This window comes from Ambystoma mexicanum, chromosome 3p, assembly GCF_040938575.1.
Source record: "Ambystoma mexicanum isolate Mex_15411 chromosome 3p, UKY_AmexF1_1, whole genome shotgun sequence".
Taxonomy (NCBI): Eukaryota; Metazoa; Chordata; class Amphibia; order Caudata; family Ambystomatidae; genus Ambystoma; species Ambystoma mexicanum.
In genome coordinates, this window is record NC_090925.1 from 1,109,574,308 (window position 1) to 1,109,588,900 (window position 14,593).

General features: G+C 43.5%; 1 protein-coding gene across 7 annotated transcripts in view; it reads left to right on the forward strand.

Moving 5' to 3' along the window:
- FGF1 (fibroblast growth factor 1) overlaps positions 1–14,593 on the forward strand; it is a 524,090-nt gene that overhangs the window by 216,950 nt on the left and 292,547 nt on the right. For 4 of the 7 annotated variants that reach the window (XM_069652462.1, XM_069652468.1, XM_069652467.1 and 1 more), the window contains one exon: positions 3,395–3,529. The exons of the other annotated variants lie outside the window; for them this stretch is intronic. The gene's annotated coding sequence lies outside the window, so the exon portion shown is untranslated. The remainder of the gene's footprint in view (positions 1–3,394; positions 3,530–14,593) is intronic. 7 annotated transcript variants of the gene reach the window in all.

The following is a 14,593-nucleotide window of genomic DNA, read 5'->3' on the forward strand; positions in this document are numbered from 1 at the left end:
GCAAAATCATTTGAGGTGATCGAGTGGCAACCAAACCGGGAATATTGCCTAGATGAGCTTAAAATTTGCATAACTCGCAAAATGGAGGAATGGGACTGGCTCTCAAATTATTTACACCTTTCAAGATTAAAGAGCTATGGCTCTGTAGAATTGTTGGCCTATGAACATAGGGACCTGCAGATCTAGATCTATTTAAAAATCTGCCCATCTCCAAACTTGTGTAGATTCTTGTTGAATTTTATGCATGAACAAACTCCCAGTGTTGGCAGCCATAAGTCCTGAATTGGGCATCAAGAAAGAAGACAGAACATGTATACTACGTGGGTTACCATGTAAAATGGAGACCGCACACCACGTCCTCACCGCGTGCCGTGGACATGGAGATGTGCACATGAGACTGTTGGGACCCTGTGTATATGAAGCCAACACGATCAAAAGCGACGGCTTTTGGCTGACCTGTTTGAATTTACCATTGAAGGTGCTGCAAATTGCTCTTTATAATCTTTGGAAAGCTAGATTGGCGACTGGAAAACTAGCATAATAATTGTAGAAGATATCCTGTGAAATTGGAATCATGTACTACTAAACAGCTTTTGCTTGAGCAGTCGCTGATGAATTCCTAATTATATTTGTATGGTGAATTATATGTGCCATCAAAGAGTTGGCTTTGTTCTAATGAATTGTGATTATCCTGCATTCTGTACCGATTGACTGATTTTACAGATTTTACAAATTTCCTTTTACATTTTAAATTTATTTGTTTTTTTTAATCTATGTAAAGGTTCTTTGGAACTATAAACATAATGGAATAAAACAAAAAAAACAACCACCCAAATTGAACGGGACGAATGGCATTTGCCTTTCATAAAATCAACACACACACAAAACCAAGACAGGAAATTTTCTTTAAAATTTAAAAGGTCTGCATGTTTTAAACTCCAAGAACCAATACAAATGTTTTCCTGGGACTTGCAGTACCGAAATGGGATGGTTTACTGTTGGTTGTTTTTTTTTTCTTTTTCATCAGGCTATATAGTGCAGTGGTGAAGTGTCCGGCCTACAAACTTGACAACTGCGTTTTGATCCCCAGGTTGGCTTTAATTCATAAATTCAAAGAGGACAACCAATGTTTCTCTTTTAGCTGGGGTACTGAGTCCACCCTCTGAATAAAGTGGGTGGAGGCCATCCCCCACGTGTACCCTCGACTTGATCCCTGCTTTTAGAACCTGTAGAGTGAGACTAGTTTTTTGTCCTGTTATTAACTTATCCCTGACCATTTCAGAGGATAGTCTATACACCCTATCCACAAGTTGCCCCAGGTGCCTGACCTGTGTCTCCCATGTACCTCTACAGCTGATCATTAAGTGCCTTAGCTAGCGACTGTTTCCCAACCTCCTCACAGGGAGAGCAGATATGGACCACTTGTGCGTTCTTGTACCGGCAGGACCGGATCTCACCCATCTGGAATAAATTTAGACGAAATCTTAACAATTCATGCCTTCAATAGTACGGATCCAGTCCATTCTGCTCAGCGCCTTCTTAACACCCATTGGGTTGGCAATTCAATCCCCCTCGGAGCTCTCGCAGTCAGGACTTTAACCACAACATTATTTAGGTTCAACAAGAATGTGCTAATCTCCCTATCAAACAGCAAGCCTATCCTTATATAAGGAATTTTCCTGGGGAGTCATTTTTAGCCCATAAAGCGAGATGAGCCGCCACTCCTCATGCATCTGCATGGAGTAGATTCCCAGCTCATATCTCTGGTCCACCATTGGTAAACTCTGAGGGAGCCTCAGGACCTTCTTCCAGAGAGATCCCTCTATCTTAGTCCAATTATATTTACTGACCAAGGGCCTTGTATCCATTCCATACAGCAGGGAGGGCAATACCTTTCGATATAACATTTTAGCAATGAGACTAACGAAAATGTTCAGTACGTTGCCAACAATCTTTTTCATCTGGCAGGACAGCTGAAGCACTTTACCATTCAGATCTTCCTCGAGCGGAGCCAGTGTTGAACAGGAATACAATTTGAAGCCCAGATAGACCCCTTCCTTCTCTAAAGGAATCACTTGCTCACCCAGTGACCACTTGAAATTCGAGACATTCTTACCCAGTCTTCTAAAGGTCACAAGTTTTGACTTTAATGGGTTCATTTGCAGCTCATATTTTTTTGCATAGTCTCCCAGGGCTCTCCGCAGGCATTGTGGCCTAACAGCGGTATAATCCAAAAGGACAAAATCATCTGCGTTAGCGAGCCACGTCATTGGCCGAGAGCCAATTCTGGGATTTCCCAAAGCATGCAGAGCCAGTGTCTCCTCCAAGTCCGCCAAATATAGATGAAAGAGGAGGGGGGCTGTTATACAACTTTGTCTCACCCCCTTCCCCACTGGAATCAGAGCAGACAGATGGCCCTCCATATTCAACCTAGCCTGAATGCTAGTGTCCTCATACAGGTGAACTATTATTGCCAGGAAAGATGACGGGAGTCCCCATGCACCATGTAATGCTGGACCCCCCCTTTAACTAAGAATTTTTCCTGGCTAAGCACATGATCAGTCCATTCAAAAAGGTTGAATGGCTCCTCCTCACGTGATTACAGTGTTTAGACAGAATATTATTGCTCATGGCCCAAGCTTCCAAATACATTACGACCGCTCCCGTGAACATTTTACTATCAGCGTCCAAGAGGGCGATCGGGCGATAATTAACTGGATACGACCGGTCGCCCTTCTTGAAAATTGGAACAATTATGGCTAACTTTCAAGAAGCCTACTACATAGCAAATCCCTAAATAGCGTTAGCAACATTTTAGCCCACAGTTCAATATTCCCCCTTCAATATTTGAATCTACTATGATTTCTTGCGAGAGATTTAACTCCCAAATCATGTTCAAATCCAAGTTAGTAAACTCATTGGAGGATTTTCTGTACAGAGCACTGAAGTAATCGCACCAGATAGACTCCGACGCAACATTACTTTGTAAGCAGGTTTGGGTAGCTTTCTGACAACCGATAAGTTATCAAAAATGATGCAAATTTTTGTCGCGCAAGGTTCCCAACATCAGTTCACCATCTCTTTGATGTCGGAAATATCTGTGCGATTCAGTAATTTCTCTGGGGAAATCCCCACTTTGCTTTCGTAATCCGCTGCGTTAGTTAAATCCTGTTTTAAGGACCTGACTGCTGTTCTCAGTTCGCTTTTCCTCTGCCAGCTTTCCTCATCAAAGAAATGATTGTGGTTTGGGCGCCTGTGAGAAACTGAAACAGATCATAGGCTTTTGCCAATTCTGAAACAGACATACTATTAACTGATCTTTGCAAACTTCCATTCAAATGATTGCAGCCCCTTCTAAATTTTACAATCCTATCTTTCCATTGTTCAACAACAGGTTGGAGCAAAGCCCCTTTCCAGCTCTGGGCGATTCCAAGAAAAAACTCCCCACCAGTGGCTTGTGATCACTGCTACCCTCTTCGTGGACTGGAAAATTATTACACCTGTCGAACACATCTGGAGAGAGAAACAGGTAATCTGCTGTTGAACCCACTAACCCTCTCCTCCAAGTTTGTGTGGGAGGGACATCCCCCTGCACAGTCCCACTAACCAACATCATGTTCAGTCAGACATGAAGGACAACCCTTTCTTCCTATTTACTGCCAGCCTTTTTTGTGATGTTATACATGCAAGGGAGCATGATTAAATGCATTGGGAATTTAAATCCTTCGCTAAGATCAAACCAGCTGATGCGTAAAAGGTTTTAGTCCTCGATAAGTTCTGAGAGGGATACCAAAAAAAAACGAGAGAGTAGAACAAGCGGGGTTCCAATATGTTTATTACCACCAGCAATTTTTGCGGCATGTTGCATCTCACGGATAATTTGATGACCAGTAGCCCCTTTGTGTGAGAGGAAATCAATTCAACTCCTGTTATTGATGAGTTATGAATTACTATAAGAAGACCATGTATATGGTGTGTGGCCAACAAGTGAACAGTAAAAAAAAAACCTTCCAACTGGAACCGATCAATCAGCCACGTTTCATGAAAGAGAACCAGATTGTGACCACCAGATAGGACCTTTTTCATTGGCGCGTTCCTAAATGAATTGGAGCCCTGCATGTTCCGGCCTAAGAGCCACAGTTCCCTAGTCACTAAAGGTTCTCCCCGGTAGGCCCCAGCTTCTGAAAAATGTGGGTGAGGATATCGGGGAGCAAACGCCACACCTTCATCTTTGTGTCACTCAATGATTTAGATTCACTGCAGCTGATACAGAACACAATGGTATTTGAGAAGTTAACCTGTCGGAGAGGCCCATCCAGCGATGTTGCACTATTTACACCCCCCTGACAATCCTCGGGACCCCTCCTGATCATCTCTGTCAAACAATATGGGCGAGATCTCATAACCCAACCGAATCGGCCCAGCGCTAACCACCAAGACTGCTTTAGCCCCTAATTTATTTTTTAAGCCCATTTCAACTATATGAACACAATCCTCATACGGGAACCCAACATATTAAATCTGATTAGAAGTAAAAAGGTATAACTCCAGGATTTCCTTAAAAATAGCCAAAATGGCCCTGCGGTTGAGGGCATCCCATCTTCGATCGTTCATAGTATTCTTCAACCATACTCTTGGGATAGCAAAAGGATGGGTCTCTGAGTCCTCCAGGGACGGACCTGGCTGGGGAATACTCACAGCATCTATGTTGGAACCAGCCACCAACCCCGAACTGTCGGGACAGGCTAGTCGAGACGGTCATGCGTCTGATGTTACCCTTTCCAGAAGCCTTGGTGAAATGGGGCCCTTGTTGGACCGGGCATCTACGGGGACTGGAATTCTTGATGCAGTTTGCCCGTTTTCAGCTGCCCCAGACCATGTTTCTTCCCCCGGTAAACAATTGGCTCCCATTTTATTGCTTCTAGAGCCTTGTCTGTTTGCACCCCAGTATTTGACTTAGTGGGTATTTGCAAACTGAGGGCTACCTCAGTTCTTTCGTTTGACCCCTGATAGAAGATTGGCTCCAATTTCTTCGGTGCTTGGGCCTTGTCCGTTTGTACCCCTATATTAAATGTAGGGGCCTGCTCCGCTTTCTCTTTTATGTTGGGGCCTATGAGTGGGCTGTTACTCTTTGATAGACTGGGAGTGTTCTGTACTGCACACGCTATAAAAGTCCTGGTTTGCTGCTATGCATCCTTGGAACTTCGGGCTCATGTTTCACCCATTCTTTGTGTGCTTGTTTCCGGCTTGGGTAATGCGCAAAGAAAGTTTGATTTCACCGAGTTCTTTATTTTGTGCACTTTTTAATTCTATTCTTCAATATGGGTTCATCAATTGGGTGTACGGGCTCGGCACCCCTTGTTTTGAGTTTCTTCTTCCTTTTACCCTTTACCCTCACACAAACTCTCAATTGATTTTGTGCTTGCCCTTCGGCTCCAAGACCTATGGAGTCTCAATTTGCTCCATCACCTCTTTTGCCTCTTGCTCTCCTCCGTCTAACTCTATGACGTGAGACAGCGGCCTGTCAGACATTGAACAGACACCATCTGCTATTTGCTGAACACATCCAGCATCCATCTCAGTGGCGTCCTTCAGGATGTTTTCAATCAAAGTCACAACGTCGCAATTTAATTTGTCAATTCTTTTTTTTTTGGCTAGATTCTGCTGACTGTCTATGTAGGTCAATAAATGGAGATGCCTGCCTTTTTACTTCCACCTTGAGCTCTTGTAGAGCTTTCATTATTGTGATTTTTTTACTGCAGTCTTTAGACCAAACAGGGATGAATAACCGGATCAAACCTCTTTGGTGAGTTCCATCAAAATCTCTGAGTGGACCTGGACTTCTCCCTTAAGTGATTCAAACATATTCACCAGCGAGCTGAGGTCAAAGTTCAGAGCTGACAAAGTGACTTTGTTCATACCTTTGTCCCTTTGGATGTTGGCTTCTGGTGACTGCATGGGCTTGTAGACTTGATGATGTTGGGAGGAACTTACTTCTGATTGGGGTTGTATTATAGGAGCTGCGATGGGACTTATAGCTGGGCTTCAGTGGTGGGACTATGTACCAGGGAAGGGAGGGGACCCCTACCCAGAGAATTGATGGATAAGGAGCAACATGGCTTGCCAAGTGGCTGACTAGTCTGAAAGGAGTCACCACACTCTACCTCAAATTGATCTGCATCGCCCATACTCGAGTATTTATTTTGTGGAAAAAAATATATATTATTTTCTTTTCGTTGTTGTAGCTGTTCAGGTATATTCCAAGCCATTTTCGAAGGAAGCCTTAAGGTCCTGCAATGCTTTACAAGAGTTGGGAGCCACCAGCTACTATCTAAATGCGCTGTCCTCTGTGTGATCCATTTCCATGGACTTGGGCGATAACCATCTGCCCTCCAGTGTTCAAAGGTGTTTTTAGAAGCTGGTGCTCTCAGCCTCCCTCAGTGGGAGGTTCCTCGAACTCGGTGCCCGTAGGTCTCCTTCAATGAGCCACTGCGCAGGTTATAGATGTTTTGCATCGTGCTAGGTTCCTTTTACTAGCACCCAATCTTTAGTTATCAGTACTGGTGGCTAGATCCTACCACCCAACCGGACCTGTGTTGCTGACCTATACAGTGGGTTTACAATTTATTTATTTATTTTTTTTTTGATGGAAGGGGGAAAGTTGTTATATCAAAACTTGATGTCCATGAATAATCTGCTTTTAGCAACCATCACACCACACCTGGGGCCCAAAGAAGGAAAATAAAGTGAGGCGAAATGCTTTCCGTGCTGAAAACACACATGCAGCACTGCGTCTCTGATGTCCAGGTACGAAACCAGGGGCCAAACCAGGACCAACAGACACCACTAGGCAATCTTTGGTCCTTAGTGAGGACCCGGTATGAAACCGGTAAAGCAACCCTATTCGCAGGTGCCGCAGAGGGCTGCAGAATGCACTCACTGCCGCATGTTCTAATGCAACCGAGTTCTCACCTTATTCCATCTGCGGCTCTCCTTCTCTATCTGAAGTTACCGGGTGAGCTAGCACGTGGCTCTGAGTTCCAGTACAAAGCAGGTGAGGGAGTCACTGCTCACCGCTCAAATACTCACTGTTTCTCGCTGTGAACCTCTCCACACCATGAATACTCCACCACCACCACCACCACCACCTCTGCCCCCGTCACCGTAGCACTGTGGCAGGCTGTAGAAGCAGTTAGAACAGTCAGAGGAAAGGCACGAAGCACGTGTCAAGCCGCACTGCTCTGATTCTATTTGACATCTATGTGATTGACTTGGAGATGAGGCGCGCACTCTGGTTCCCAGTCAGATTTACCTGCTAAAGCGACAGTTAGTCTTCTCCTCCAAACGTTTTCGTGACTCTTATCAATCATCGGGGAGGCTGGTTTCCTTTTCCTTTTCCTTTTCAGGTGTGTCTGGTTAATTCTCATTGAAGTCTCTAAGGATTCTGGTACATGTAGTCACACACTTTTTTCAATGCAGGTGATTAGGACCCAACTCTCCTCCAAAGCACAAATCTTACCCTTGATAGGCGGAGGGGGAAAACCATGCTTATGGCTCTCCATAGTAAGGCATGATGACCCTGGTGCTGCTGCCTCTTGAGCCCGGGACTCTTGAAACACTGTATAAGAAATGGAGATGAGGCGCGCACTCTGGTTCCCAGTCAGATTTACCTGCTGAAGCAACAGTTAGCAGGTAAATCTGACTGAGAACCAGAGTGCGCGCCTCATCTCCATATTTTACAATGATTGACTTGGCAGTCACTTTAAGCAAATCACTGGTACCTGGTCTAACACAGGAGGGCTCGAAGATCGGCGCCCTTCCATAGACGGCCTGATGACCAAGCTCTTATTTTGCTGATAGAACAAGGGCTACATCAAACCTTGACCATACTCCGAAAACGACTGCTAATTATCGTGCCTAAACATAAACAAAGGCAAGAACCAAAGTTATGATCTTCAAAGAAAATCCAGAACAAGAACCAGCCAAGACCAGTTCCAGTAACATTGCAATTATGGGACACGCATCCAAAGGTACCGATCTAGGGTTAAAAGTCAAGACCTCTGGAAATGTCAACAAAGATGTGAAATACCTGCACGAAAGGCCAAGCGAGCATTCTGTCCCATACAATCCAAACTCCATGCTATAAACTCCCCAGTGAAACTCTAAATTATGTTATGCGACTGTAATCAAACCTATACCCCTAATGGCAGTGCGATCTGCTCCCCGAAGTACACCAAAGAATACTAAATGGGACATCAGTCCTGTGAAGGTATGTGCCTTAGTACTCTGGGCCCACAGGAGTACTCCCAGCAATAACTTCTATCAGAACTAGGCTGCACCCATTACTGACTGAGCCAGAGAAACAAACAGCAAAATCTGAGCTAATTTACAGGAAAGCAACAACGGATCTTTTCAGACTAATGCGCTACAAACCCAACTGGAAAAAAGTCAAGTATAAAGTGGCGGCACTCGTTTTGGAATCTGAGAATAACCTCGTGCCTCCCCCCTCACTCCCTGGGAAATGGGAGGAACTTGAAATCACTTGACCTAGACCATGTTGCAGGAGAAGGAATACGGGGATATATCAACCTCTGGGAAGCCCAGACTGACATCAAATAATATGCAACGCTAAGGGCTGTTGAGCAGGAATCTCCCCGTGTAGGACTATCTCATTAGAGGAAGAGCCCAAAGCACAGGCAGATCATGACCAAAAACAAGGTCAGTGACCACAGTCTTGGAAATGAGAGAGACCAGCCCAGAAAGTCTTGAAAAGCAGAGCAAGAATGGACCTGCCAACAATAGCTGATGAAAAGCAAGGCCCACTTCCTCATAACTGCCCTGAACATGAGAAGTCAAAGGAAATCTGCTGGATGTGAATTCTCCAGAAAGATCAATGGGTACCGAAAGCTCAAAGGTGAAGAAAAATACAAATCATGCTAGGAGGATACCCATACGCGGTGGAAAAGCAGCAGACTATGTGAAAGCCTGCAACACCATCAGAGACTTGATGGCAGAAAAAGCAGCAGAATATCTTGAAGCCGGCAACACCATTGAACCTGCAACACCATCAGAGACCTGATGGCAGAAAAATCAGCAGACTATCTGTAATCCTGCAACACCATCAGATACCTGATGGCAGAAAACGGGAGGCGAGGGAGAGAGGAAGAGAGGGAGATCTAAAATGGTAAAAGAGAAGGTGTGTTAAAGAGGGCTGCAGGTGCTTAACAAATGGACACCAGATGGTACAATGTTGCAAGCACACATTTCCAGTCTTGCATATTCCTTTTACAAATCAATATCCTCGGGTGTGTCTTAGCCCCATTTGTTAAGTTAACCAACACTACAACTCCCAGAAGGCACTTTTTGCTTCACGAAAGACCAATTCTAGAAATAAGATGCAGCAGTGATCTTGAGTTTTCTGGTCACCCTGTGCAGAAAGAAAAAGCGGGTCTGATTAACCATCTCGGGCCAACCTCCACAACGACCGCCCTCTCCCCGCCCTGACTGGCCCCTTCATGTGCCCCCTTTTCACCAAGGCTAATGTACATAGTGTAAGCTGCAGGGGACCAGGAAACCATGCCTGGAGCTGGGAAATTGGCAGGTGTGAGGGCAAAGTGATTAGGAGAGGCAGCCCAGCAGCCACAGGAACCTTGAAATACCTTTCACTGCCAATGCTTAACATAGAAACATGTTTGCGGCACCTCTGGGGAAAAAAAACCTTCGAAAACTTCAAACCACCCAGAACAATGCGCTCAGAGTCGCCCTTAACATTGGCAAAGGGACCACATATCATTTGCCAGATCATCAGCCAACTGCTTCCACTTAAGGATAGAATCAATTTCAAAATCCTATCCCGTACCCACCGCTGTCTTCGGAATGATGCTCTGTGCTAACTTGCTGCCAATCAAAGAAAAAAAAACCTCAAAGACCAACTAGGACCACCTAATGTCATCGCCTCGTCACCCCAGGGTTCAAACATGCTAAAGCAGAGAGCTCCAGTTTCCCAGTCTGGGTGCCGTCTCTCTGGAACAAGCTACCCCCTCAACTGCGTGCAGAACCTTCCTATAATGTCTTCAGAAAGCATCTTAAAACACTGCTGTTCAACTGACTCTTCTCCCCCTGGCATTCCCCCTCTGACTTCTGTATGTTCTACATTTAACTAGCGCCTAGATGCCGATGAGCTTTGCGCACTGCTATAAATGTACAAATAAATAAATTTCTGACGGCAAGCAACCCCTTTAACCACTATTCATATATTGTGATGCTATTATCTAATGCATGTCACTATCACCCAACACAATGGTGCTCATTTTATCGACTTCTAACAGATATACTGTCCAATCTGCCCTATCGGGCTCCGAACATGTACACCTAGGCTGCTGCCAGACCTGTGCATAGTGCCAGAAACTGCTGGCGCTCTACATAGAGTGTAAGGACTCTCAATGGGATGATGTTATCCAGTATTAGTCAATGTATTTCGTCTCTATACACTACAGTAATCTTCAATCAAAGGAAATGCTTAAAAGGGGCATTTTGAAGGCCTTTCATCTACAAAAAAAGCTTCGAAAGCTGGCACACCCGGGGAACCAGGTGTGCCCGATAGCTATATTTTAATAGCAATGGTTAACCGATTGTGTCTTAAATAAGGCATTATGTATATTGAAGGGCAGGTAATAGAGAATATAGTGTTCTGGACATGAGTCTGTTTTACTGGCATATAACCTCGACAATACTCTACCTCGTTTTCCAATTTCCCTCGATTTTAAAACATTTCGATCCTCTGCCCAGATGGAAGAGGAATAAGACCCCCCTCAGCACCGCTATCCTCCTTTAAATTTTTCTGTGTATCCATGGATACAAACCCAGGCAGGCTTTATCTCTCGTACTTCTGGATATTCGACGAGCAGCCATTCCCCTACTTGGCAATTGGAATCAGTGGCAGCAGGTGAACAAAGTGGCACATATTTAGGTATTTGACTGGCACCATCATATCTGCTGGGAAGTGTGAACCAATGCCAGAGGGTGAACAGAGAGGCGATATTCTGTAAGGTGTCACTGGTAATGTTTTTACACTGTGTAAGGCTGAGCATAGGATTCCCTGCCCTGGAGGACCCTGGACCATCCTCATGTCGATTCAATGGAATTCCAAAACCAAGCTTTCCTTTGGGATCCACTGTGAAGTGGAAAACAAACCTGAGGGGATGGAGGGAGCGGGGTAAAATGTTCATGCCCAGTTTCATGGCTAAGCTTTACTCCTTGTTGGGTCCCCAGCAGTGGCAGAGGCAGGTTTTGATGCCAGGTCCGGGGGGCGAAGTACTGCGCAGGGGTGCATTGCTGTTGCAGCGCGCCGTTTGGGTAAGAGTTCTGGCTCGGGCAGGGGAATCACTGCCATTTCCTTGAGTTTATGGTGTAACTAGGAACTGTTGACGCTTAATAGTCAAGAAAAAACTGACTAGGTATTTTACCCGATATATATTTAATTCTTAAAACATTAAACTTCTACAAGCCACATCTATTATCAGTTAGACACCAAACATTTGTTATGGAGGGACCGTCCAATTAAAATTTAATTTCATTTTGACAATGAAACTAGAGATACGAATCATTCAAATCCACCCATCATCAAGGGAAAAAAGAATAAATCAATGAACATTTGCAAGCAAGCAATGTAACATACTGTGCTGGTAGTAACCAGACCTAACATTACAAAACCACAGAATGCAATGGAAAAGTGTGTTAATAATGTTCCTAGATTCTCTGGCATAAGGTTGGCTGCCTGGCACACACACACCATTTGTCCAGACATTTGAGTTTAAAATAAAATACCCTGATAATATAAATACCAATATAATACCAGATTGGGAGTGGGACCGAAAGTAATTGTTTGTCCCAGCAACAGACATAAGGACCCTCCTGAAACATAGCTAAACATTAGCAAACAATGTACGTACGATTTTATACAGCTTTCCATGTAATTGTCATTATTCCCTGAGTGCAGCAATAGGATATCTCTTGTAAACATTTCTTAGCACAAAAAAGCCAACATGTGGCCAAACCTTTGAGTTGAAAATAAATATCCCTAATATCAAATTCTTGCTGCATAACAATGACTCAATAAATACACACAAGCATATTGTATGTAATGAGGATAAAACTATTCCTTCAAATGCAAGTTGAGAATGAGAATGTATCCGATGCAGCGGTCGGCTACGGGAAGACTAGTGTGCTTGAAGATGTTTTGCAGTGACAGATTAGGACCAAGAAGCCCTCTGCTGCATTAAAAAAAAAAACCTATGGATCATCTGCGCTACAAAGCCTTTCTGTGTGGTTTCATTGAAGCAAATGTCTGACTTACTTTATCGTAGTCCACAGAGTCTGTCAGGTCTCTTCGAATACTTAGGAACGATACATTTGAAAGTCTCCTTTCACCCATTGTTGACCCTAAGTATCTTTTGATTAACTTCAGTCTGCTAAAACTTTGTTCTGCGGCGGCACTACTTACAGGCAAAGTGAGAAATATTCTGTACAAATTAGAAAGTTTGGGGTAAACACCCTGCATATCATTGGCATCAAGGAAGGCAGCACATAGTGTATTATTAACTGCTTGTCGTCAGAGAATATTTCCCCATACAGTGCACAAAAAGAATAATACTCTACCACAGCGTCGGGCACAGAGATATCACCTGCATAAAATGTAGCTAACTCTTTTAATCCGTCAGAATGATCTGAGCTAGTAAAATGTTTAGGATCCAGTGCTGAGAATGTATGCACAGTATTTCTAAAATCTTGAGACCTCACTGTCACTGTCAGAGCAACAAAGGTATCAACAAGAACATGGAAGGTTTCTACTTTGCCTGCCTGCCTCCCACTCTCCAACGGATTATCAGCAGCTGCTTCATCAAGAACGCTTTTCTTAGTCCCCTTCCTTTTTCTTGAAGGTGTGTTTATGTCCCATACTCTTCAGCCATATTTCTAGCATCTGTTTCAAACCGATCAGCATCTGAGCGAAGCTTCTCTAGTTCCTTACAGCATGTCACAACCATGAGTTCTGCAGTTACCAAGTCACAAATATGTTGACAGTGTATGCACAGTTTGCAGTACTTTGTGCAAGAAACATATTAAGAATTTAAACTCTAAGGTTTCAATTGTGTTCCAGAGCCCCTGTGCATCCCAAAGTGTTTTTCCATTTGGGATGCATCCAGTGGAGATTCAGTGCAAGGCCTTGCTAATTGGTACAATGTTTTGCTTCACATAATCTACTTCCCTTTTAAGACTAGCCCATCTAGTGTCGGGTAGCTTTTTTAAATGTTGGGGCGGTTTCCTGTAGGTCATGCTCCTGTTGCTCTTCCTGCAGAACTTTCAAGCGTGCCAGAATGCCAGTTAGGAATGTGTTCAGTGACTCAAGTGTACCAAAAAATAACTTTCCTTTTATTCATGAGTGTGCAGCATCAATCAGCACAATGTTTAAATAGTGCGCACAACAGTGAACATATATAGCCTCGGGGGGGCGAGACTTCTTTCACAACTGCTTGTAGACCAGCAATACATCCAGACATAGTGCTTGTTAAGTGACTTCAATTCAGTACTCCAACTAAGTCAGTGCCTAGTCTGGGATGCCCAATGAAAGCCCTTATTTATATATTTTTATGACAAGTTATAATCTGGATGATAAACCCTTATAATAACACCCCTCTCTTTAAATCCCCCTGACCTCACTGAGCCAAGAAGTAGGTTTGTTTTGCAAATTAAAAGATTTATTGAAAAATTAAACAAGATATATATATCACACTTTTATAAATAAATTAATATTTGATAGCACACTTATGAATATGACAGTGATCAACAATGGATAATATTACACTAGCACACTTTTTTTTTAAATCACTTAGGAATTGGTATAGAAAGGATAAGGTAGCTGAGAATACTTTATGGTTTCAAGGAAATGCAATGATGGAAAAGAATGCAGCACAGGGATAAATTGATATGGTTTCAACAAGAGATAATATAATCACTTTTCCCCTTGTGGCAATTCACTCCCCCCCCCCATGCGATATAAAGAGATGGAAGGAGAGCACACAATTTTCAGGAATATAATCAAATGCAATACAAATTCTAGTTCCCCCCCCTAGCAATCTTAGAGCAACCGGTATGCTTTTAGACAGGCAAAAATACCTTTACATGTGACTAGCAAAGAAGTGAAAAATATGCTAAAATGATTTTAATTCCCTATAGGAGATTCAGGGTAGGTGACAGCTACTTTGAATTAGTTCAGGTCAACAGTAGCAATGATTCATGAGGGATTATCAGGTTGAAAACGAATTTCCGCAATGCAAGCAAAAGACAGCTATTTTTGACAGGTGAAGAAGTTTGAGTCAAATTGCAATTCGCTGCAATTTTTCCGAGTGCGTCGAGCGCGATTACGGAAAAACTATAAGGAGTAGAAAGTCGGTTTAGGGCTTGTTGGTATGGTTCAAAAGATACGGACAATTTAGTGGAGGTAGATTCTCAGAAATAAAGTAAGATTCAGAATGGCAATTGACACTTTCACAGGTTTGAAATCACAGAATGGACACAAAATTTATATGCAGTTCTA